This window comes from Microtus ochrogaster, chromosome 2, assembly GCF_000317375.1.
Source record: "Microtus ochrogaster isolate Prairie Vole_2 chromosome 2, MicOch1.0, whole genome shotgun sequence".
NCBI classification, from domain to species: Eukaryota; Metazoa; Chordata; class Mammalia; order Rodentia; family Cricetidae; genus Microtus; species Microtus ochrogaster.
Genome location: NC_022010.1, coordinates 59671067 through 59675140, shown reverse-complemented (window position 1 = coordinate 59675140; position 4074 = coordinate 59671067). Strand labels below are relative to the sequence as shown.

The 4074-nt window shown below is 38.0% G+C and overlaps 1 protein-coding gene across 1 annotated transcript in view; it reads right to left on the bottom strand.

Annotated features, from left to right (window-relative positions):
• Myh15 (myosin heavy chain 15) overlaps positions 1-4074 on the bottom strand; it is a 138063-nt gene that overhangs the window by 53054 nt on the left and 80935 nt on the right. The gene's annotated exons all lie outside the window — the stretch shown is intronic.

Genomic DNA, 4074 nt, shown 5'->3' with positions numbered 1-4074 from the left:
GAGTTCTGAGATTAAAAGTGTAGGCCACCACCTTCCGGCCCCAAAAATATATCTTTTAAATTAAGCAAGCATAACAAATTCTAAGGCTAACACCTTGAAAAAGAAAAAAGTCAAAGCTTTTCAGACTGAAATCCAACTCCCTGGCTCTTAGGAACCTCTCTAGAACTCTGCAGTCTGTTAGAGAAGGAAGCATGTTAAATACCAACATAGTGTCAGATATATTAATTTCATTATACTATATTAAATAGTTAGCTTTCCCTTCCATTAAAATGTTTCTTGGGGGTAAATGTTCTCCTTAATCTCAGATCATGGTGCCTAGAAAAAAGTTTAAATATATTAAAGAAAGAAAAACAAAAAAGATGGGTGGAGAGGGGAAAGAAATCTACAAGAATGAGCAGGGTTAACAGGAGAAACTACACAGATCTGAACTCCAATTGCTTAGCAAAAAAATCTACCTAAGAAACTGCACCCTCTGGTCAAGAGGGTTGAGGCTCAAAACAATCCTGCAAACATTTTGGTTTCAATCGTTAGCTTCTCTGAATCGGCTTCTCATGCTTGCTGAAGGGGATATGTTAGCCTTCCTACTTCCTCCTGATTTCAGCAGCCAGTCTAATCACTAGATTCTTGACACACTCTGGAAACTCATGTGAGTAATTTGACTCTCAAGGGTCTCAGAGAGGCGGAAATACAAGATACGAGTGGATGGCTACCTAAGAATTAATTGTAGTTTTCACTCTCATTATTTATATGAACAGAAATGATAAATTATGGGTGTGCTCTGTGGTTCTATACACTCTAAACTGTGGTCTTTGTGAAAGCCATCTATAAACTGTTTTTGGGTGCCTTCTCTTTTCCTTACTAATGACAGTGATTGTAAAAATAACCACAGCAGAAGTGAATGAACCTTTCCTAGGCTCTTTATATTATGTATTAAATTTCAATTTCTGAAAAAAAAAGCCACATAAATGCATTATCTCTCTAAAGAGAGGACACTGTAGAAATTAAATAAGGAGATGCAAGAGCATACACTCTGGCATTTGAGGAAACACTGAGAGCTGGTGAAAAGGTGAGAGACAGTGGTGAATCTGATAATTACAATGTTAGGTTAATTGTGATAAAACACTAATGGTAGCGGTCAGGCAAATTTAGAGGCATTCCAGGATAAGACCAGTGAGAAGCATCTGAGCCATTTCTGGTTGGAGCATGTGCTGTGTTGGGGATTGTTGTATTGGAGCTCTCTAAGTTTATGCAAGTGTGTATTCTAAACTTCCCACAACCAATTACTAACTTGCATCCTCTTATATCCCCAAATGAATACCCAGCATGCAATGGACACTTAATAAATACCTGTAGCATTCAAATTATTGTATAATTTAGTAAAAGGTTAGCTGAAGTAGAGACGTCATACTCAAACTTTCTCCCTAAAATACAACCCAAGTATTTGTCTTATTATTTGGATAGGATATCACCCAAAGATTAGCAAAGAAGGAGAACCAATTCCAGCACATGTCTCTTGGGATGCTGACAAAAAAACACCATGAAGTCCCAGCTTACAGATGCTCTACAGTACACACAGGCTTGTTGGTAGTTGAGAAGCCAAAGCTGTCAGAAAATCAACCACCAGGTTGTCATACAACACCACTGTTATAATGGTGGCCATCGTGTTAATGTTAACTGCCAGGTGTGCTTAATTAATTAACAAATGTCCTTTACACAATGAAAGATGCAACCATGATCCATGTAACCATTTTTAGGTCACACACAATTGCAAACCATACTTTGAATGTTGAATATGCTTGGTCACCTATCCAACAACGATTCTGACCATCGCAGCTGGCACATTTGTTTTTTTTTTTCTCACACTAGTCCTCAGAAGTTGAAGGTGGCTTTGTTTTCTAAAAGAAACCAGTATCCAAGAGACTTATTATCCTGACCACATAAGACAGACAGTAAGTGTCAGATATGAAATTTGAGCTGAAATTGCCTGTGTGGATGTAATTAGAAAGGAAAAATATGAAAGAAAACATAAAATATTACATCTTAGACATCTATCAATGAAGGAGTGAACACAAAGGAGATGCTAAAGATTACCTGACAGATGCACTGGCTGATACACACTGTTCAAGTCATGGGCCACTTAGGCGCCTGGAGAATGTACTACTATATAACATTACCATAAAAACTATCATATTTTAAATCTATGATGAGAAATGACACTAACCCATGGACTTATTGGATGTCTCTGCTAAAAATGAAGAACCAGGGAAAAGTAGATGCCAGGGATAGGGATGCCAAAGGAAACACCTCTTTCAAGAGGAGGTGGTGGGTTTGAATTTATGTGTACTGGTTTGTAGAAAGTGAGATACTACCAAGCTTGCTTTTAAGAATAACAAGAGGGCTGTTAAGATGCACTTATGTTCATAACTTGGGGTGTACTGTGTTACATATTTGTCTGAAAAGAATGAAAAGTGATGGATATTTATAATGCCTCTCACTGGAAGAAAGGGAGAAAATGAGCCACAGGGTGGCAGGATTTTAGGAGTCTTCCATGTGATGACAGCTTGCTGAGCTGCACATACATGCAAGTTATCAACCTACCTGGGGAGACAGAAAAGTAATGTTTCCTTTAGGCATAGCTTCACAGGGTGTGTGTCTACAAGTGCTAGCAACTGGTAGAGTATTTCTATCAATAAAGTACTTCATAAGCAGGACATATGGATATTTATCCTAAAGTTGCCTATATAGGAATATAGCTTGCAAAAGAACTGTAACTTCAAAAGAACTTCAATTTAAGCCTAACGATAAATATTATATTTTGATATGGGAGAAGAGGAAATTAATGAGACACACATTCATCTTAATTCTCTTTCTTAAGATGACTAAATATGACACATTTCAAAAAATGCAAAAAACAACTGTGAGAATTTCTGTCACTTCTAAATCGCCCTGGGGCTCTCTATCAAAATACTTTTCATTTGAAAATGCCTTACCTTGAGCCGGGCGATGGTGGCACACGCCTTTAATCCCAGCACCCGGGAGGCAGAGGCAGGCGGATCTCTGTGAGTTCGAGACCAGCCTGGTCTACAGAGCTAGTTCCAGGACAGGCTCCAAAGCCACAGAGAAACCCTGTCTCAAAAAACCAAAAAAAGAAAAAGAAAAGAAAAGAAAATGCCTTACCTTCCATTGAACACTGACATTCTTACCATTATAACTTGCGAAAAGGTAAAATTAACAACCCAAATAAAAGCTCAGTATATTTATGCTTTTAAGAAGGAGACCACAATTTAAGTTTTTATTGCATGTGTGTGTGTGTATGTATGTGTGTACATACACATGCACACAGGCAGGTTGAGCACACACAGGCACAAGTGCCACAGAGTTCACGTGGAGATCAAAAGACAACTTGTTGAAGTCAGTTCTCTTCTGCCTGTATGTGTCAACTGGCAGAGAGATTGAACTTGGGTCGTCAGGCAGCAAGCAACTTTACCTACTGAGCTATTTTCTCAGTTCACAGAGTCAATTTATATTATTAAAGCCATTTAAAACAGCAAAAAAAAAAAGGTCGTTATTGTGTACACACATGCGTATAATTAGGAGATGAACGTAGTCTCTGCTGTCTAAATGTGATGTTTTGGGCAAAAGGCATATGTCCGCAACTTACAGGTTGCACAAGGCACTGCAAATATAAGCAAAATAAGCTTCAGTTTCTGCTTTAGAGACACTTTCCTTCAAGTTAAAAGACTATGAAATGCAAAACAAATATATCAAAAGTGTTACAATAATTCTAGAGCAGGTAAAATTTTAATACAGAAAAAAAACAAAAATTTCAGAGAAGAGAATTAGCATAGAAAAACCTAATAGATAGTGGGTGTAGTGGCACACATGTTTTGTCCCAGTAGTTGGGAGGCCGAGGCAAGTGGATCTGTGAGTTCAAGGCCAACATGGTCTACATGGTGAATTAGTGAGTTTCAGGCTAGCCAAAGTTAAATGATGAGACCCTGTCTCAAAAAAACTAGCAAGAAATGAATAAACAAATAAAAGAAGGACAGGTGTGTGTGTGTGTGTGTGTGTGTG